Source organism: Gopherus evgoodei, chromosome 10, assembly GCF_007399415.2.
Source record: "Gopherus evgoodei ecotype Sinaloan lineage chromosome 10, rGopEvg1_v1.p, whole genome shotgun sequence".
In the NCBI taxonomy this organism is placed as follows: domain Eukaryota; kingdom Metazoa; phylum Chordata; order Testudines; family Testudinidae; genus Gopherus; species Gopherus evgoodei.
The window spans coordinates 73,361,677-73,383,518 of NC_044331.1; the positions used below are offsets into that span (position 1 = coordinate 73,361,677).

The following is a 21,842-nucleotide window of genomic DNA, read 5'->3' on the forward strand; positions in this document are numbered from 1 at the left end:
GTTATAAACATATAGGAAAACAGTTTCTGTTCTTAAGTTCTCACAATCTAAAACTTGCAAATTAGTCTCATTCATCAGAGCCAGTTTGCAATCTCAGTTTCAATTTTTCTTACATTAATTACCAAATTCATTATATGGATATTTTTATGACTGGATACTAATTAATATATTGAATACTCACACACCTAATACAAATTAATTAACCAGACCTCAATAGATCCAAATATTATTATTATATTTATTATTTTTCTTGTGCTTAAACAATTACTGAAAGATATTACATTGGAAAATTAGATAAATATCAACTAAGAGCAAGAAACACTATTGAGAAGTACCTCCATTCAGCTTTCCATATGTGTCAATAACTCCCATTGATGTTTGTACACGTTATACACATGTAGCAATGACACTATTGGATATCCACTAATTTACTAATGTTACACAGGTCAATGAAAATGTAATGTATTTCAACACATGCACTTGAGTAAATATAAAGTTATATTGCAACCACCACAAAAATATTAAAAACTAAGCCCTAGTTTTTCTTTAGTCTGCTGATGAATTCAACTGATTTAGTCATTTTTAACCTAACTCAGCAGATACAGGCTATTGTATTACATAGATTATTAAATATTCCTTAAAAACCTAATGTTTGAAGTTTATTTATCATACTTGCATGAACAAAACCAAAGTCCATACAAGATTGTTTTTATTATTTAACATTTGTATACAGAATACACACCTGACTTTTCCACTGACTATTTCAGGTCTGCTGACACTCCGGAAGTGACTTCATTTGAACCATTCAATGACTTCAGCTGCCATTACAATGCACTTAGGGTATGGCTACATTTGGAATTTCAAAGCGCTGCCCCGGCAGCGCTTTGAAGTGTGAGTGTAGTCAGAGCGGCAGCGCTGGGAGAGAGCTCTCCCAGCGCTGCATGTAAACCACATCCCTTACGGGTGTAGCGTGCAGCGCTGGGAGCCGCACTCCCAGCGCTGCTGCCCTGATTACACTGACGCTTTACAGCGCTGTATCTTGCAGCGCTCAGGGGGGTGTTTTTTCACACTCCAGTTGCAGCGCTGTAAAGTGTGAGTGTAGCCAAGGCCTTAGTAGTCGAGGTTCTGCTCTCATCAAATAAGACTTTTATGCTATCCACATTACTTCTAACTAGAAATATGCAACAGCTTTATGGAATCGTCAAGGGGGACTATACCAGGCATTGTTATATCTCATACTTTAATATTACTCAAGCGAACATCAACAAAATTGTATGTTTGACTGATAGTATTCCTAGAAATTAAGGGTGAAATTTATGCTGATGAGGGTCCACAAAGCTCTAAGAACCACTCAAGCCCTGTAATGCTTCTGCTTGGTGGAGATGGGGGTGGGGATCAGGGGTATGTTAGGGTACATTTACCCTGCAAAAGGTGAGTCAGAGCCTGGGTCTACAGACTTGAGTTCATGCTATGGAGCTAAAAATAGCAGTGAAGACCTTCCCCCAGGGGCTGGAGCTTGGGATCTGAAACTCAGCAAGTGGTGGTGGGGATGTCTATGCTGCTATTTTAAGCTCTGTAGTATGAACCCAAGTCTGCAGACCTGGGCTCTGAGGGATACGTCTACAGGGCAAAAGAAGCCCCTGTTAACAGCAAGTCTCAGACCATGGGTCAACTGACCTGGGTGTGCTACGAGGCTAAAAATAGCAGTGTGGACGTTCCTGCTCAGGTTGGAGCTCTGGCTCTGAGACTCTCCCCTGGGTTGCTGGGTTTCAGAACCTACACTGCTATTTTTAGCCCCGGAGCACAAGCCTGAGTCACTTTACCTGGGCTCTGAGATGCTCTGCCAGGGTTTTTTTTGTTGAAGTGTAGATGTACCTTTAGGCCTTGGCTACTCTTGCGAGTTACAGTGCCATAAAGCAGCCACGAGCGCCCTAGCTCACCCCCCGTCCATGCTGGCAAGGCACGTAGAACGCTCTGACTCTGCAGCTACAGTGCTGCTAGTACTCCACCTTGGTGAGTGGAATAGCGTTTGCTACGCCCCCGCTGGAGTGCCGCGGTGCCAGCATGAACGAGGTGTTGCGTTACTGCACTGTGATCAGCCTCTGGAAACGTCCCATAATCCCCTTAAGTCAAGTCGCCACTCTTGTCATTGTTGTGAAATCAGCTGCAGGAACGCGGAAATGCCCTTTCAAAGATCTGTTTTGGTGAAGCCAGCTGCTTATCAGCTCTGAAAAAAAGCAAACATTTACTGTTTGCTTTGAGTGAGTGAGAGCGGCGGGAGGGGGGCGGGGGGGTCTGAACTTGCAAGACAGCATGCTGACAAACTCAGCACTCCAAAAACCCACTCTCTTTCCTCCCCAACATACACACAAACACACTCCCTATCACACTCCCCCTCCATCCCCCCATTTGAAAAGCACATTGCAGTCACTTGCATGCTGGGATAGCTGCCCATAATACACCACTCTCAATGCTGCTGCAAGTGCTGCAAATGTGGCCATGCCAGTGCGCTTGAAGCTGTTAGTGTGGACAGACTGCAGCGCTTTCCCTGCTGTGCTCTACAAAGGCTGGTTTAACTCACAGCGCTCTACATCTGCAAGTGTAGCCATGCCCTTAGTGTGCAAAGCAGCCTCAGAGGAGCTCTGAACAGGCTAAAGTGCGAACTACTGGGGCATGGGACACAGGACCCTGCCTTAACTGAGGCACAGGGTGGAGAGACTCCTACAACACAAGCTGCGGCCACTATTTCAGCTGTAGAATAAAACATGCCAGGGAGCCTTGTGGTCTGGCTAACGGATGGAAGGGAGAGAACCATTGCATCCCTCAACCCTTACATTTGTTGTCGCCACAAAGCCCATTTATTGAGGTTTATGAAATTAGAATTTCATCAGTAAAGCACATTTCACATTACATTTTATAATCCTGACAACCATCCTGGGTGTTTTCTCAACTGTAAATCACAACAGATCAAATTTTTGTGTGTTTCAAAATACAAAATAAATGAAATCCTATCCACATAATGGGCTAACTGCCAAAAGTGTAATTAATATATAAATATAAAATTGTACCAGCCATATTAACAATAGAAAAATCATCATCCAGAGGTGCTGAACCTTTCTTACTCCATATAAATACAACTCTGGGGGAAAAAATGTGCATCTTATCTAAGAACTTAACAGCCAACTAACAATAGAGCATATAATAGAAACGTTGACTGACATGACATAGTAGAGCTCCCAGAGCCACTATACTATTCTATAGATTGTAAATGAGAAATGATGGAGTCATTCTTTTACCTTTTCTAATGTCTAATCTCCTCAATAAGCCACAACGTTATTTAATTAAGCAATTGTGGTTTACCTGTAAATACTGCTAAACAATATACAGTTCTGCTTTTCAGTTGTTCACTCTAGGTTGATTTAAATGTCTTTTGTATTTTGAAGATTTATCTTACAAGATAATTTAAGAATAAAAATAAGCAACTAATGGTTTCAAGAGCTGAAAAAATACATTTTGGGCTCAATCTTACTCCCACTGGCATTAATTACAAATTTCCCATTGACTTCAATGGGAGGAGAATCACTCCCTTCTTCTGTTAATAAAAAGTTGTGTTACACATTGCTGATTATTGCTTGGGGGAGGAAGGAGAACCTACATAAATTAAATTACTCATTATGGTCTGAAGTAAAGGCAAATTATTTCAGGGTCATCTGAATCCAAGCTAAAGAATTGGAATCAATGTACAATACACTCTTCAGTCAAATGCAACTCATTTAGATAATTAAAATCTCATTAGTTTAAAATAAAAAAATGTTTATAACATTGAATGAGCAATTTATATAGTCTTCCTTCGTGATATCTTGTTATTAAAATCATGCCATATTCTTGCTGAACGACTGAAAATGTTCCTAGAACATGCCATATTACAGTAGTATAAACCATTGTACACATGTTTTAAAGACTGCCCTAAATTAGAATGGCTCTTATTTTCAGTCCTAACCTTAGTTATGCTCTGGATCCATTTAATATTTGCTTTATGTTATGTAATTGTATTATAGGTCTAACAGTTCTCAAACCAGCATAATGCTTTTTTAATATGTACTTTAAAAAAAACCCACAAAAGTGTACATGATTGTGCACACCGTTACACAGAATAGGCCTCAGAGTAGCGATCAGACCCCATGATTAATGCTCCTTAACCCTCCTGACTTAATCACTTAGAGATATCACGGTGGAGAGGTTGTTTTTGTAATAGACTTCTCAGCCAATCAGAGCAGGCAGTTAAAGCTTAAAGGATTATACGTGTGTGTAGTGTGGGGGGAAGTCACATGTATATACAGAGTTCAGTAACATTAACAAGAGTGGTGCAGTGGAGTCAGCGTTCTTTTTCTAAGCTCTGCTATTGTTTATTCTTAATAGAGAAATGAGACATCGGAGGTTTTGCTGAACTTATTCTGAAAACGGTTCCAATACCAGCAAAATGTTTCTGTCTGCGATCAAGAAACCCATTTGCTACAGCCTCAAACAACAGGGTCGTGCTTACCGGGTGAGTTTTTGACAAGTTCACATTGTAGCTTGCTCTCATTTTTCAAGCAGCCTGCATAATAATTTAGGTAACACAAACATAACTCTGTGGAGCTGAATAGTTTCTTCATCAGAAGACAACATGCAACTATATGGTGCACCTCTAAAAAGTTGAAACCATATTTTTAAAATGTGTGCATGTTGCTGCTTTTATTATGGACTGTTCAAAGGAAAATGCTGCAGTAGACTCTCCTGTGCATATTAATCCTCACTCATTTCCATGGTATTAACCTTGATTTTTCAACTATTGTTTCCTTCATTTTGTACAATTTTTAAAAGATGAAATTCATTATATCCTTATTTTTTATTGTTTATTTTAAATATGGAGTTCTGCCAGAGATAATTTAGTTTTTGTTTATTCTTTTAAAAAAACAGAAAAAATACATCCCCTGAAAAACCAGTATACTTTACTGGGGAAAAAAATGTTCTTTTTTTTACATAATAATTATTCACAGCTACAATAGCAAAAACTACAGTAAACTGTACTGTGAAATATAATTGGAAAGTAGTTGAAAGACACTGCAATATACTACATTCAGAAACAAAACCAATTAATCACCAAACCAATTATAACCTGCTTTTTCATTTACTCTGTATTACAGCAGAAAGTAAGCCAGAATGAAATTTCATCACAATACAGATTTGCTTAGTACTTTCAGCAATAACAAATATAAACTATTTCAAATATGTCTTTTTTTTTTAGCTGATTAAGTATATATACTATGCTTATCACCGTGTGTATTTTCTTATTGCACCTAACAGAAATTAGGCCCAGTGTACACTAGGGCTTTAACTGTCAGTTGAACTTTAGGATTCTCTTTATAAATCAAGTATCAGAGGGGTAGCCGTGTTAGTCTGGATCTGTAAAAGCAGCAAAGAATCCTGTGGCACCTTATAGACTGCCGTGTTAGTCTGGATCTGTAAAAGCAGCAAAGAATCCTGTGGCACCTTATAGATAGGTATCTGAAGAAGTGGGTATTCACCCACGAAAGCTCATGCTCCAAAACGTCTGTTAGTTTATAAATCAAAGAACTAGGAAAAAAGGGACAAAAATGCTATTTCCTTTGTCATCATAACATTCTTGTGATGCACTCCGTTGGCCCAATTCAATTTACATTAGAGTCAAAAGAAAAGCCTCCCACTGAAATCAATGGAAGTCCCCAAATTAGCCAAGGAAAATGGCAATCAAACATTTTGAATAAGATAATTCCTTTGAATTTCTGTTTCTGATCTGTAATAATGACCTTTAAGGAATGGAAAAGAGAATGGTACATATTTTGCAAAAGCTAAATATAGGCCCCAATCCTGCATACGCTTAAATTTGTGTTCTAGTAGTCCCCATGTCCCTGTTGCTAACTGTGGTTCAGCATGGATATATATTTTATATCCGTGCGCTGTGTAAAAACAATTTGTCATCTATTGCAAAAAACCTGGCTGTGTGATAAATTAATTACTAATCAATCTAAAGACTACAATGTAATTGTAAGACCTGGTATTTATTTCACTGCTTATCATTTCATTATTATATATTTGTATTGGGGTAGTATGTAGAGGCATCAATCAGGGTTTATGGCCCCTTTGCGCTAGGCACTGTAAACAAAAATGGAAAGGTCCCTGCCCCAAAAATCTTGCAGTTTAAATATATGAGAGAGAAACGAAACATACAACAGATAACAGTGAGACAATATAGGGGGCAACTGCCTAGCCATTATCAAATGTTTTGTAGCCATCCCAGCACAGCTGAGTTTTTCAGAGAGAAGGAAGAATAATGTAGTGGCTTTCTGGATTTTTATGGAAAGCTTTCCCCATGCATATGGGGTGGCATTCAAGAAAGCACAGAAATACTTACAGGAAAATTCGACTAGTCTCTGTTCTGTACAGCAGCTTGCTCAGTACAATCTCATGGTATACTCTTATTTTTAGCTTGGTAGAGACCTTTGTTTGACTAGATGCTGTCCATCCTTCCGAAGTAGTGTTTCCTTTTCCTAATCTCATATGAATATCTTTACTGCAGACACCTTCAAATGTCATCACACTCCCCAGATAGCAGAATTCTTTCTGTTCAATTTCTCTTCCAGCCACGTACACCTTTCCATCTGTGGTCCAGTTTCCTACCTTCATAAACTTGGTTTTTCCTCAGCTTTTACTTTCAATCCAATTTTTGCTTCTTTCTGTTCTACCTCTGATGTAAGGGCCCTATTATGTCGTTCCATGTCATACTTAATAAAACAATACTGTCAGCAAAGTCAAGGTTGTGTAACTCATCTCCGCTAACCCATTTGACACTGTCTACAATGATCACTTGATTACCTAGTCTATTGTTAATGCCAAGAGGACTCTTGATAATGAACACTCTTGTCCAACTCCACTCACAATATCAAACCACTCACCCAGGCCTGTATCTGATCTTACTGTGCATCTACGTCCATCATATATACTCCTTATTATGCTGTCAGCTTGTCTGGTGTCCCATACCTTCTATTTCACAGGGTCTCTCTGTGGACACTAATGAACACTTTCTTAAAATCTACAAAGTTGATTAAAATGGTGTGATGAACTGGGGTTCTGTCTGTACTACTTCTTACTCATAAATGATTTTATGACATTGTAATATGGAAAGTGTGGCTGTCAAGCAATTTTAAAAAATTAATCGCACTGTTAAACAATAATAGAATACCATTTATTTAAATATTTTTGGATGTGTTCTACATTTTCAAATATATTGAGTTCAATTACAACATGGAATACAAAGTATACAGTACTCATTTTATATTTATTTTTTATTACAAGTATTTGCACTGTAAAAATATCAAAAGAAATAGTATTTTTCAATTCACCTAATACAAGTACTGTAGTGCAATCTCTTTATCATGAAAGTTGAATTTACAAATATAGAATTATGTACAAAAAAAACTGTATTCAAAAATAAAACACTGTAAAATTTTAGAGCCTACAAGTCCCCTCAGTCCTACCTCTTGTTCAGCCAATTGCTCAGACAAACAAGTTTCCTTACATTTGCAGGAGATAATGCTGCCCGTTTCTTGTTTACAATGCTGCCTGAAAGTGAGAACAGGCATTCTCAGGGCATTGTTGTAGCCAGTGTCGCAAGATATTTACGTGCCACATTTACGTGCTAAAGATTCAGATGTCCCTTCATGCTTCAAACACCATTCCAGGGGACATGCGTCCATACTGATGATGGGTTCTGCTCAATAACAATCCAAAGCAGTGCGGACCAACACATGTTCATTTTCATTATCTTTGAGTCAGCTGCCAACAACAGAAGGCTGATTTTTTTTTTTTTTGGTGTTTCGGGTTTTGTAGTTTCCGCATCAGAATGTTACTCTTTTAAGACTTCTGAAAGCATGCTGCATGCCTTATCACTTTCAGATTTTGGAAGGCACTTTAGATTCTTAAACCTTGGGTCGAGTGCTGTAGTGGTCTTTAGAAATCTCACATTGGTACCTTCTTTGTGTTTTGTGAATCTGCAGTGAAAATGTTCTTAAAATGAACAAAGTGTGCTGGGTCATCTGAGACTGCTGAAACATGAAATATATGGCAGAATGCAAGTAAAACAGAGCAGGGGACATACAATTCTCCCCCAAGTCGTTCAGTCACAAATTTAATTAACACACTTTTTTTTAAACAAGCGTCATCAGCATGGAGGCATGTCTTCTGGAATGGTGGCCAAAGCATGAAGGGGCATATGAATGTTTAGCATATCTGGCAAGTAAATGCCAGCTACAAAAGTGCCATGCAAATGCCTGTTCTCACTTTCTGGTGACATAAATAAGAAGGAGACAGTTTTGTGTCCTGTAAATGTAAACAAACTTGTTTGTCTTAGCGATTGACTGAACAAGAAGAAGAATGAGTGGAATTGTAGGCTCTGAAGTTTTACATTGTTTTGTTTTTTAGTGCAGTTATGTAATAAAAAAACCCTACGTTTGTAAGTTGCACTTTTATGACAAACATTGCAATACAGTACTTGTATAAGATGAACTGAAAAATACTTTATCATTTTTACAGTGCAAATATTTGTAATAAAATACACATTTTGATTTCAATTACAACACAGAATATAATATACATGAAAATGTAGAAAAACATCCAAAATATTTAATAATTTTAATTGGTATTCTATTGTTTAACAGTGTGATTAAAACTACGATTAACTGTGATTAATCAACAGCCCTAATGGAAAGCCTATATGTTTGTGGATCCCCCAGGAGTTAGCAGAGTTGTCACCTCTCTGCCAGGTCCAGAGACAATGGTGAGTGATCAGCACTCAGTGATGGGCTATTCAGAGTTAAACACCTTCGGACAATGGGTTTGTTCTAGCTGGGGAAAGACACATCCTCCTCTTGCCTGAAAGGAGAGGGGGATTGAGAGCAGTGGTGCACAACAAAAGAAGCAGGTAACCCCAGCAGCAGTGTATAAAAGCATAGCACTGGGAGCAAGGGCCATTTTTCAACTGATTAAGATGAGGGAGGCTGCTTGCAGGGGGCTGGGTAGGCAAGGGAGTGGAGGACCCTGCTTGCCTGCCTGCAGGAACACAGATGAGCACCCCCCCTCTTCATGCCCCCCGCCATGGACTCCCAAGGGAAGGGTAACCTAATGAGGAACATTGCCTATAAGATGTTTTTATTGTTTTGTCTGATCTGTACTCTTCTGTGCTTTGCATGATTAAATATAAAGCATAAATATGTTAGATTGGTCAAAGTGTGTGTGTGTGTGTACTGCTTCACAACTACTGCATGCCCCTGAGAATTAAATTGTAAACTAGAAGTTTCACATTTTTGGGGTGGAGTTCTGGGAGGGCAGTGTGTCTAAAGGGTCAGTGCTATGCCCAGAGAGGCTAGGTGGCTGGACAGCCGGTTCCAACTCTCAAGAATGATGCCAGATAGAAGGACTGTGCTCTGAGATTGTACGTAGGGCTTTGACACTGGGGCAGTGGCTGGACTCCGTTCAGGATGTAGGAGCTTGAAATACCCTGGGGATTTGAAATGGCAGAGGCTTGGATTCCCCTCCTGAGTGTCCAGGAAGGGACAATCTGTAGGATCTATGACAGACTGGATTTTCCCAAATCGTAGCTTTTTTGGATGATCTATGAAAGAGTAAATATCTGTTCACTGTTAGCTACCTACCGTCATGCTGAATAGAACAAGGTAGCAGTGGATGAAATATTACAATAAGAACAGGCTGGATTCTGTCCAGGTAGACACAGGCATACAGAGCCTGATCCAAAGCTCTCTGACATCAGTAAGAATCCTCCCACTGAGTTAAATGGGTTTTGGATCAAGCTCACAGTAAAACAACAGTCCCTTGCCCAAAACCGTTTACAGTCTAATAACAGCTATTTTTGCATGTGCATTAAAATGTTACCCCATTCCCAAAATATTAAATTAAATACACTAAAATAGTATTCAGTCACAGCTGGAATTATAACGTGAAATAAATACATTCACAACTGAACTCATAATGGCAGCTAATAGTATCTATATTCTAGATGCCTGGCAAAATTAAAGATCACTCAGTGTCCAAAAAACCAAAGCCCTAAACAAAACGCTCAGACTTGACAACTAACAGGACAACAATTTTATATACAATAGACATGGTAAGTTTTAGAGTCGTTTCATCATTGGTATTCTACTTCTTCAGCCAGCAGCTGAATTTTCCTTCCAGACCTAAACCAAATCAAACTGGTTATCTACCAATTTCTACACTCATTATGTGGAAAACAAATACTGTTTGTATTGGTGCAGTTCCTGGAAACCTTTATTCAGTGCTGCATCCCTGCAGGCTGAGGGTGGAGAATGAGTCTATTTCACAATAGGAATCTCCTTTGGAGCCAATGTAATGCACTGCTGGTAAGTCACCAGGTCAGCTTTCACTTATTTTATCGATAGGAAGTGGGACAATATAATGGTTTTCAGGAAAACCGCCATCTGCACCTCCTGTCAGTTTTTGCAACTGGCAGCAGAACATCTACTGGAAATGGCTTAATAATGCCAAGTTTCATCAGTGTTTCCTGTCACAAATTCTAAGCACAGGTGAATCTAACAAAATGGAGATTGTATTAAGAAAGAACTGTTTCCACCATGCCAACTCACGGGGCTAAATTTAATTCTGGTGTAATTTCGGTAGAGTTATTGGACTGCAGCTTCTCACACTAGGGTTGAATTTGGCAGGATAGAAGTAATTTTTGTCAACTCTGATTGCAAGGGGTTGAGCTACTTTAATGCAGCAATGTTGATTTAAATGGGCCAGAAGCACAGCGGATCTAAGGCGGCTTCCTGCCTATCCTTGCTCCATGCCACTCCCAGAAGTGGCTGGCACATCATGTCCCTGTGAACCCTGGGTTGTGCGGGGAGCGTCCAGCGCCCCAATTGCTGACTCCGCAGCTCCCATTGGCCGGGAGCTGTGGCCAATGGGAGCTAAGGGGGCAGTGCCTGTGGGCAGCAGCGAGCGTAGAGACCCCTTGGGCCCCCCACCAGAGGGGCGTGTGTGCGCCCAGTTGTTTTGGGAGCCGCACTGCCCAAAGTAAGCGCTGCAACCCTCACTCCCTCCTGCACCCCAAACCCCTGCCCCAGCCCAGAGCCTGCACCTTACACCCAAACTCTCTCCCAGACCCTGCCCCCAACACCCCCTCCTGCATCCCAACCGCCTGCCCCAGCCCAGAGCTCCCTCCAGCATCAAACTCTCTCCCAGAGCCCGACCCTTGACCCTTTTCACACCCAAACTCCATCCCAGAGCCTGAACCCCGCACCCTCTCCTGCACCTAAACTCCCTTCCAGAGCTCGCACCCCTCCTACACCCCAACCCCCTGCCCCAGCCCAGAGCCCACACCCAGCACCAAATCCCTCCGAGTCCTCACTCTTCCCACACCCAAACTCCCTCCCAGAGCCTGCTCCTCAACCCCCCTCCTGCACCCCAATCCCCTTCCACACCCAAACTCCCTCCCGGAGCTCACACCTCTTCCACACCCAAACTCTCTCCCATAGCCTTAGGCAGGTGTGTGTGGGGCACGCAGGACTTGGACCCATTCTGGGCACCACAAAAAATTATACAAACTTGCCTCCCCTGCTCAACAAGTAACTCTTAAGTATGACGGAGATTCTGAAATTTGGCCACTTGTGCTGCCCCATTAAAAAAGGTGTGAATGGTATATTTTACATGGACAGCACTCATCAGCTTCCTTTTACAGATGAAATGAAAACATTTCAGGGCTTTAATCCTGAAATGTCTTGTAACTTTCTATGCTTTCACAAATAGTATCTTAGTATTTCTTTGCATTTTGTGATCTTGATGTACCCATTCCCATTCTTATTTTGGCTTTGGCTTCATAAAAGGTAAAATATTTTCTCTTAAAAGCAATCACAACTACTCTTATGCACTGGCATTCTGTGGTCTGCAAGAGTTTGCAAGACAAGATGAAACTGTGTTAGTTTAAATGTCCATCAGATAACAAATGGTCCCAATGACTGATACATAGAATAAGATTCTGGTTTTTAATACGTAATGACCCAAATGGTACATCATTTTCAAGAAGTCAGAGTAAATTGTTTGACTAAATATTTCCATTACATATAATAAGCCAAATTCATCAACAGGCCTAAATCTGTTGAAGTTATTGCTAAACACATCATTATAGAGTTAATTCTTTTCTAAGTTGCTTATCTTTCTCTGCTTCTTTGTTAGGTCCATAGGTTCACTGTATTTCGTATTAAAAGAAACTTTGATTTATGTTCAGCTTTGAATTTCATGTGCATGTATTTTAAGGTTGAAGATATGGAGTGCTCCATGGCAAACAGTTTGTGACATACTGGTGCAGCATACAGGAAATTCTGCAGTGGGTTCATTTAAATTTAAAAATTTTTACTGACCCAAATATAAAAATGAACACTACAAGATATACAGCAACCTTTCTGTTATTCACCTGGATAGTAAAGTACATTCATTTTATGCTGCCTCAACTTCTTAGTTTTCAACGTACTGCAGAATTTTGGACTGACGGTGAGTAACTGCATTGGAGAAAATGTTTGTCTGGGGAAAAAGCAGCACCCAAAAAGGCATGGCAGGTGGATTGGGATGGAAGTATAATGGCAATGACTGGATAGTCAAGTTAAATGATCAAGAGTGAAGTAATCAACAATGTTGACATTTAAATGGTCACTTCTTGTGTTCCAAATGTTCCTATTCTGGGAAAGGCTATTGCGTAAGTCGTCATCATGTGAAGTTTTAGTTTTCTTGCTCTACACTGCTTCTAGTCATTATTACTCTTTAAGATATAAATTATATTGGACTATACAGTGTGGAAATACCGTTAAGTACTACAGAAGTGACAAATACGTTACAATACTTTTTTTTTCCTTAAGACAGTTTTGAAAATAAAATCCAATAAACCTTTGTGAATGAAAAAAAAATATTTTTCCATTTCCACATACTAAGTAAGTTCAGACTTGTTGGATGGGTATCTGTATTCACTGTGCAGAGATTGCTTACTTTAACGAACACCGGTTTTGTTTAACCTGTATTACTGGTGTTATTTCTTTAGATTTGTACAAAAATAAACCCCAAGGATCTCCAGTTTTGCTGCAAAAAATTATGTCTCAAAAATGACATGTTGCATATGAGGTATTCAAGTCCGGAGTGTACTCTTTTTGTAGGGGAGACTGGGGGGAGGGGGACACCTCTCAGACATTTTGAATGGAAGAGGAGGGGCAGTCACCTCCCCACATAGACTTTAAGGTCAGAAGGGACCATTAGGCTCCATTGAGTTTTAGTGTTAAATCCAAATCAGAAAGGTACATGACTGGTGCCCCACCATACTGGGGGTGTAGGACACGTGACCTCCCAACATGTCTCCTCCCTGCCCCAGCCTGGGGCCTCCATATTCTCTCCGCCTCCTTCCCACCCCACATTACCTGGGTGGGGAACTCCTTGACACCATCTCCTACTTAGCCAATGGCCAAGTTAATAAAACATAATGGTGTTTGATGGAGTTAATTCATACAGAGTCAGCTCTGCAGCAGCTGCTACTGAGCAGCTGCAAAGGGATGCTGCCAATGGTAGCATAACCCCTACAGGACCCATATTGACAAATAGTATGTAAGTAAATAAATAAATGGCCAGCAAAGTCATTTGGAGAGCAGATGTTCCTACTGGATGGCTTCTATCACCATGGATTTAGGATCTTTCTCCACAACTCCCCAGAATCCATAATGTTGGGATGTCTCATCCCCAGACAATTTAAACAGCCCTCCCATCTCCTCCTGAAGGCATGCTATGTGGGAATCTCACCAGCTTTACCTAATGGCTTTTTCCTGTCCCTGCTCTCCTCTCATGGGTTTCTTTGCTGAAAGGAAAAATATAAGAAACAAAAATACACAGACTTGTGTCCTTCAGTTCCAAAATACATAACTTCCCCCTCACGGTTCTGGAAAGAAAGGAGCAGAGGTTGCAGTGCCTTCCTTTAGGAAGAAGCTCTTAAGTAAGGATCTCACTTTTTTTCCTAGCCTAGGCTATTTGAGTAAAACTCATTAACAGAAATCTACTTTCCTATATGCACCCTTAAGTTGAGTGGGCTGCCAAAGATTTGATCTCAGCAGTCAGAAAGAGATCAGAATGGTATCCTTTCAATCATGTTGTCTTCTCTGTTTTTATGCATTAAATATTGGATCTTTATTGACTCAGAGCTAGGTAAAGGAATTGTGGAACCTTGGCTTAAGCTTAGTGAGATATGGGAGCCCCTACAGTTTAGGCGTTCTATTCTGATATCATTTAAAAACCAGAGGGGTTTGGTCTTCAATGGTCAATAAAATTGGGGGCTCCACAGGTGGCAGGAACTCCCCAAATGTGCATTTGGCCTAGGGCTTGGCTTAGTTTTAGGGATGGCATGATATGGTGTTTTTACCAGGTAAAATCATAGCTTTTACTGCCTTGGGAAAAACGAATTAGTCACAGTTTAAGGCATTTTCTATTTTAAAAACTGTTTCATTAATGAACACCACACTAAGTTTTAGTTACATATTCAAATTGTGGTTACATAAGGCAGTAGATTCCTAGATTAATTTAGGATTGTAAAATAAAAAGTTAAACTGCAATGGATGTCATAGTTATATATGTAATTATAATACTGAATATCGGAATGTCTGCATACATTTTGGTATGATGTTTTCTCAATGAAGTTATAACTGTCATGACTCTTATTTCAGTTTTCAATATTATATGAATAAAAGTCAAAAACATCTGATTATGTGTAAATGACAATAATGCAGAGTTGTAGGCTTGAAGTACTAAGCAATCAGAGGCATGCAGGGTTGTAGACCACCAGTTCAGGTCCATTTGGCCATGCAGTATTCTGTAGCAGAAGACCACCTTTGACATAGAGGACAGACTGAGCCTGTTCCTCAGTTTTGAATGGATGTATCCAAAGTCTGAACAGATTCATTCTATGCTTGCAGAACTTGCTGGGCACCGATGCAATCATTTTTCCCTTTCCCAGTTTAAGGTGATATCTACCAGCACCATATCCTAAACTAGTTTTTCCTGGGAAATTGCCAGCCCTGCTTAGTTCTCAAGATTTTCCAGATTACTGTTTGCTACCACATTGTCAGTTAGTCCCAGAGATAATGCAGTTTAGTCGGCAACATGCCCTTTGGCAATTGTTATTGTGGTTTCCAAACTAATCAATCCTTTTGTCTTCCCCCCTGTAAGCAATCTTCCATTTTATTGAGCTTATCTGAATGTTCTCATATTTTATTTTAAAAGGGGGGGGGGAGGAAAGAGAAGCAGACCAAATAGAGAATACAAGAGAGAAAGAAGAAAGGGAATATACCCTCTGACACAGGGGTTCTCAAATTGGGGGTCGGGACCTCTCACAGGGTCATAATCTGCCAGCCTCCACCCCAAACCCCGCTTCACCTCCAGCATTTATAGTGGTGGTAAATAGATAAAGTGTTTTTAATTTATAAAGGGAGTTGTAACAAGGGGCTTGCTATGTGAAAGGGGTCACCAGTACAAAAGTTTGGGAACCACTGCTCTGATGGGTATTCATTTCTGAATAAAACAAACTCTGAGATACTTTTCCTTTTGGAGTCAGACATGTTGCAGTGTTACATAAGTATCATGGAGTCGGTCTCATAGTTTACAGCCAGAAGGGGACCACCAGATCACCTGGTTTGACCTTCTGTATATCACATACACCCGAGCACCCACACACGAAACAACAGATTTTAGACCAATGTATTACAGCTCACAGGCGACTAGACTAGTCTCTGCAACAGCTTAAACAGCTCTTCACCCTCCCATGGTATTTCCCATCTCCCCCCCAATGTATTTATAGAGAGCAATCACATCACCTCGCAGTCTTAATTTTGCTATATTAAACAAACCAAGCTCTTCCAGTCTCCTTTCGTAGTATAGGCTGAGGTGTACCAGTATCTGAGGACCCCATAATGGCTGGGAAATGATTAAGTGAGATATATCCAGATAATCCTGGCAAGTGACACACACCCTCATGCTGCAAAGGAAGATAAAAAAAACCACCCCTAAACCAAGGTAACTGCTAAACTGACCTAGCAGAAAATTCTTTCCCGATTACACATTTGGCTATCAGACACTGAGCATGTGAGCAAGAACCAGCCAAAAAGAATGCTTGCTGCTACCTCAGACCCCTGGTCCATCCTGAAAAATGTCCCATCTCCAGCAGTGGCCAACCCTGATGCTTCAGAGGAAGATTTAAAAACAAACATGCATGCTTAGTGGGGGAAGTGGGAATCTCTTCCTGACCCCTGCAGGTGGCTGGCTGTAACCTTGAATCATGAGCATTTAGGAACATAAAACAAACTGGAAGTGAGCCCCTGGCCTACTGAGTCCTGCCCCCTACCATCACAAGCAACTCCGTCATACAATTACACTCATAAATTTGTCCAGCTCTCTCTTTAAATTAGTGAAGTTGCTTGCCTCCACAACTCCTATTTGGAGACTGTTCCAGAATCATACGCCTCTGATGGTTAGAAACCATCTTCTAATTCCAGACGGAATCTCTTCATGGACAGTTTATATCCATTTGTCCTTGTGCCAACATTGTCCTTTAGCTTAAACTGCTCTTTACTCTCCCATGGTATTTCCCATCTCCCCCTCTCCCCCAATGTATTTATAGAGAGCAATCACATTCCCACTCAGCCTTAATTTTGCTAGATTAAACAAACCAAGATCTTCCTGTCTCCTCTCGTAGGATAGGCCATCCTCTTCCCCTAATCATCCTACCAGCTCTTCTCTGCACCTGTTCCAATTTAATTGTGTCTCTCTTGAACATGGCTGACCAAAATTGTACGCATTATTCCAAATGAGATCTTACCAGTGAATTGAAGGCGCTCAGCATTTCAAAAGATTGGGCCTAAATAAGTTATGATTGCAAGAGCTGTGGAGAAATTAGTCTGTTCCACCTTGTGGCCAACTCTGGCGTTTTCGCTTGTATTTTTGAAACCTATTGTTAGATTCAACAGTATTTTGTGAATGAGTCACTTGTTCTTTGCTTTGCTCATACTGCACTCAATTCACTACCTTACACCCCCAGTCTTATATCATACAAACAATTACAAGTACCTCACCAGTCAAACTGGTCATCAGCTGCACCATATAATCATAAATGACAGGGTTGGAAGAGCCCAACACCCTGCATCAAGCAGCATTTTCCTCTGCACTAATGCTAAAGGCATTTTATCTGTGCTTCTAGGGCAGAAGTGGGCAAACTATGGCCTGTGGGCCACATCTGGCCCGCAGGACTGTCCTGCCTGGCCCTTGAGCTCCCGACCAGGGAGGCTAGTCCCTGGCCTCTCCCCTGCTCTTCTTACTCCCCAGCAGCCACACTGCTACGCAGGCAGCATTCAGGGCGGCGAGGTTGCGTGCTCCTGCCGAGGAGAGTGGCAGTGTGTCTAGCTCCAGCCGGGTGGCGCGGCTGCCAGACATGCTGCTCTGAGCGGACAGTAAGGGGACTGGGGCTGGGGGGTTGGATAAAGGGGAGTCCCGGGGGGCTCAGTTAGGGGACAGGGGCAGTTGGATAGGGAAGAGGTTGGGGGGGGGGGTTGGATAAGCATGGGAGTCCTGGAGGTCTGTCAGGGGACGGGGGTGTGGAAAGGGGTTAGGGGCAGTCAAGGGACTGGGAGCAGGGGGGTTGGAAGGGAGTGGAATTCCAGGGGGTGGTTAGGGGTGGGGGTCCCGGGAGGGGGCGGTTAGGGACAAGGAGTGGGGGGGGTTGGATGGGTCGAGGGTACTGAGGGGGGCAGTCAGGGGGTGTGAAGTGGGAGGGGGCAAATAGGGGGTGGCAACCAGGCTGGGGAGGCACAGTTTTGCAACCCCAGTGTGGCCCTCGGGCCAAAAAGTTTGCCCACCCCTGTTCTAGGGCCTCATTGCCCTTACTGTTACAAGATGTTTTACTGAATATAGATATTTCCATATAGTTTTAAGCCGTTCCTTCTTATACATCCATCCATTATTCTGTTAATCCCTATGGTATGAGCATAAAATAAATATTGAAGAGATTCCTGGTTATCAGCCTTGCGATAGTGGCACCCAAGGTAATCACTGTCTTCTCTCCTTTAGGAGTAAAACTTTTATTTTCAAAAGTAAAAGTGACTAGTGCACCGTTTTCCAGCTGTGGGTCATGCCCCCAGCAGAGGTCATGAAAGGGTGCCAGGAAGATCAGGAGACTGTCCCGCTTTGACTAACAAAATGCTGTTCCAGTTGAGGCAGCTCCTGTCCTGTCTGACTGGCTGAGCTCGGCTCCCTCTCTGGCCCTTGGTGCACAGGAGTTGCAGTGCTGCTCAGGTTTCACCCCAGCCACCCCGAGAGGAGTTGGCTACACCAAATTTGAGTGAGTGGCCACTGAGGGGCGAGCGTGGGACATGCTTGCTCTGCAACTCCCTCCCCTGGGACTTCCACCCCTCGGGACAGCAGTCAACCCCATCACCCTCTTCAGCTCAAAGAGGGTTGCAGTAAGAAATGTTTGGGAGCCACTGGACGAGTGACTGGTAATTCTGGGGGAAAGCACCATAATTACAATCAATAATACTTAGCACTTAACTTCTCGAAGTACTATACAAAAACACTTGATTAACTATCAAGCTAGGGTTACAGTATCATTGCAACACTTCTGACAATTCTTTTCCAGTTATCTCAAGCCTGATCTGAAGAAATTCTATACAGCCCAGTAAGGTGCTGTGCACCTTCACTCCCATTATACAGTATTGTTCTTTCCTATCCCTATAACGCCAATAGGAGTTTAGAGACCTCCAAACAATGCAGGATCAGGTAGTAATGTGCAAGAGTCCTAGATCTAAAAGTACACATGATTAATTTACTGGTTATATGTGATTGACAGTCAATATTTTTAACTTGTAAATATGAGTTATCAAAGCTCATACAGCCTGGTTTACTTAGCTATTTCACACATATATGATAAATCTATAGTTTAAGCAAAAGATTATTTTCTAGACAAAAGGTTTGCTGAGTTTACATAGCAAAAATTCCAGTGTCTCATGGAGGAAGCTTTATTTTTTTTAAGTCAATGAAAAATAATCAAAATTTAAAATATCACTGTGAAACCCTGTTTATCTATCTAGCTTAGAGAGGATCTATACAGATGAATAAATCCCTAATAACAATGAGGGAAACTAAAGCATCTGCAGCACAGCTATACAGTAAGTGAAGGCAAAAAGTAAAGCAATATTTTGCTTTTGGTTGATACTGTCAATTAAAACGTACTTTGAAAATCAGGTAATAGCTTTTTTTTTTTTCCTAATAAATCCTTCTATTTTGCTTCATCTGGGAAAACTATTTTTATACTCTGAACGGCTTCTATACAAACATAAGAACAGCTAGAGTAAAAATGAAAAGTACAAAATAAATTGCCAAACCAGAGTTCAGCCAGCATAGTTCAAGCTCTCAGAAATGCTCAGTTTTAAGGAAAATCTGTGTCTGTCTGTCCATCCATACACAAGCTTGTTTTTCTTAACAACAGAAGGGGAACCAACAAAATTTTACCTTACCCATCTTGTCTGTGTACACACACCTGGGAAGTGAATTAAAAGTGCCTAGAGAACATTAATTTTTCCATTTTCTGATTTTTTAAATTAGAATATAAATGCCTGCACAAAACCCATTGCAACATGCAGTTATATATTCACGAATACACATTAACAATTCACTACAACGCCTTTTATATTTTCAATCTCTACACAAAGTAAATTTTCTGAATTTGTTTTTAACAACTCATAATACATACTAGTTCTTATGTAAGCAGTAGGGACACGTCAGTATCTTGTAATCTGTATTTAGATATGCTCTACTATCTAAGATGCATCTCCTACAAAAATAAAACCTTAAACTGAATTTCTCAATTATAGTTTCCAAAGTCAAACACTGCATACATCCTTGAACAATTGCTGCAAAGCAAGTTAAATCTTCCATTTAATGAAAAAGAAGTAGGGGAGAAAAAACGCAAATGCAACTGTCTGAACACCAAACAAACCGGAGTGCTCCAGGATCCTATATGCTTTAGTAGCAAACCTGAAACTCTAACATTTAGCAGTTTAATCCAACAGTCCACTCCCCTTTGAGCACTCCCCTTTGAGCATTTCTTTAAAATGGCTGTAAACAGAGAAAGGGAGGAGCCACAGTAGCTTGCCAAGTGAAGCAGAAACTTTGTGAGTAATTTACTAGAGGAAAAACAAGTGCAGCACACACACGCAGAGAAAATACCATGCTATATGTGTTCTGCTGATAGGAGATCACAATGTTTTCACAGAGAAACAAGACAGCCCTTTTCAGTCTACTTCCTTTCTCTGAAATGTTACTTACCAACTGTGTTTGGACCTTGAAGTACAAAGGAGTGTGCAACATGAACTGAAGGTAAGAATTTAAAAGGACTTACAAAAAAGCTAATGAAATAAAGTTGGGGCCACGAGAAAGTGAAAGACAAGCAGGAATTTAGGAGTAGTGGGCAAGGAGTTGATTTATAAAATCAGAATTGGGTAATAAATTTAAATAGAATACTAGTGTTAAAAAGGGAAGCTGAAGAGGAGGGCATTTGGGGAAGACAGTCAAAATACTATGTAGGGGGGGACTACAGCATTTATTTATGCATGAAACTTGATCTAAAACTGAACAATAACTGCTTCAGATTTATCAAGTGAGACAACTCAATTTCAAGCATCCTAAAGACCCAATCCTACAGTCTTTACTCAGGCAAAACTCCTTTTGAAATGATCAGGAGGTTCGGCTGAATAAGGAATGGAGGATTGGACATTATATAGTTGTATATCCAGTAAGTACACTAGTTTCTCATGTGAATAATAAACACGCTTAAAAATCAAGTGCTTTTGTTTCAAAAAAGCAGTTTCTCTAGTATTTTAGACACCTTTTAACTATATATTTCCCCAGAAAGTATGTTTGTTATGGAGTTTAGAATCACTTCACTTATGTTCATTTCTAATGAGAGTTCTGTAATTTCACAAGAAAATTACTGGACCAAAAAAAAATTGCCTACAGTTCCTATGATATAAGTATGGCATTAAATTTAACTTAGTTTAAATGATATAAACATAATTGTGTTAATCTTTAAACATCTGCAGAACCAAACATTTAATGCACAGATAAAAACGGCATTCTTTTCACTATGAGACAAGAGAAAGGGAAGTATTTTGTGTCTGATGTAATTTAGTCTGGGGTAATGACTATTAGCCACTTAGGGTTAGGTACTACAAAATGGATTTCCCTGGGAAAACCCGCGTCTATACATAGCTCCACTGCAGTCAGTGGGGCTCCACATGGGTCTGGGGGTAGACTCGGGTGGATCCATTTGCAGTGTCTAGCTCTCAGTCTGCAAAATTAGTTGAACCTACTCACTGAAAACATAATGAGTTGACTTGTGGTTGCTGTCACTAGCAATATTTTCAACATATTTAAAATAGTGTACACTTCATGTACAAGAAACTAGACTGCTTTAGATTTTCAAGGATAATATCAAGCTTTAAGAGACAACTTAAATAAAACTAAGATACTGTGTACCACTGTAATGCTGTAGCTTATGAACACACTAAAGGAAAATATACAATCAGCTAGGAAAATAAGACTACTTTAAAACAATGATGAAGGAAAACTAGGATTAAACAATTATTAAACGTTTACTTTGTTCTTCAGCTGGGGAAAAAAATGTTTTTCTGAGAGAAGTCCGTTCTTAAAAAGCGAGTTAAGAG

At 40.5% G+C, this 21,842-nt stretch overlaps 2 protein-coding genes across 9 annotated transcripts in view; one reads left to right on the forward strand and one right to left on the reverse strand.

The window, feature by feature from the left end:
• Window positions 1-21,842, reverse strand: part of C10H7orf50 (chromosome 10 C7orf50 homolog) — a 200,222-nt gene that overhangs the window by 88,451 nt on the left and 89,929 nt on the right. The gene's annotated exons all lie outside the window — the stretch shown is intronic.
• The window catches only part of GPR146 (G protein-coupled receptor 146), a 64,973-nt gene that overhangs the window by 39,493 nt on the left and 3,638 nt on the right, over window positions 1-21,842 (forward strand). Inside the window, exons 3-4 of one of the 5 annotated variants that reach the window (XM_030579171.1) lie at window positions 4,422-4,546; window positions 20,393-20,496. The gene's annotated coding sequence lies outside the window, so the exon portion shown is untranslated. Of the gene's footprint in view, window positions 1-4,321; window positions 4,547-11,939; window positions 12,598-20,243; window positions 20,497-21,842 lie in introns of those variants that run through there. The other 4 variants (XM_030579168.1, XM_030579173.1, XM_030579170.1 and 1 more) reach the window with 4 other exon arrangements.